Below are 541 nucleotides of genomic sequence, written 5' to 3' on the forward strand. Positions count from 1 at the left end.
TGCCGCGCGGGGCTCTTCCCGCCGGGCACCCACCTCCCGCCGCGTCGGCACCGCCGCGCGTCGCACAGCGCCGCCACCTCCCCCCGGCGTCCCCACCGCTGCTCTTCCCGTCGCATCGCCACCTCCCCACGCCGGGGCCGCGCGCCGACCGCCGCGCTTCCCGCAGCCCACCGCTGTCCCCCTTCCAACGCTGCCCTGAGCTCGCCTCCCGCCGCTGTCTCCGCCCCAGTGAGTCTCCAGTCCGGGGATTGCCCCAACCCCCCCCCAGTTACATGCAATGCTGCCCATTTAGTTGTGGGTTGGAAATTTGAATTGAAATGGAAACTAAAATCCACACTTTAAAAGCATACCCAGTATATGAGACAATACTTGTACCTGAGAACGCACAATGGGTTTGAAAAGTCTGAACAAAGACTAGCTTCCTCACACAGCCCTTAGTTATGGCAGTGTCAGCACATGTGTTTCCGCTATATTGGCCTACCCACTAATTTCAAATTATTATTTATAAGCAAGGTCTGAAGGAGCTCTCCCTGGACAGCTA

This window comes from Caretta caretta, chromosome 1 (assembly GCF_965140235.1).
Source record: "Caretta caretta isolate rCarCar2 chromosome 1, rCarCar1.hap1, whole genome shotgun sequence".
NCBI lineage: Eukaryota > Metazoa > Chordata > Testudines > Cheloniidae > Caretta > Caretta caretta.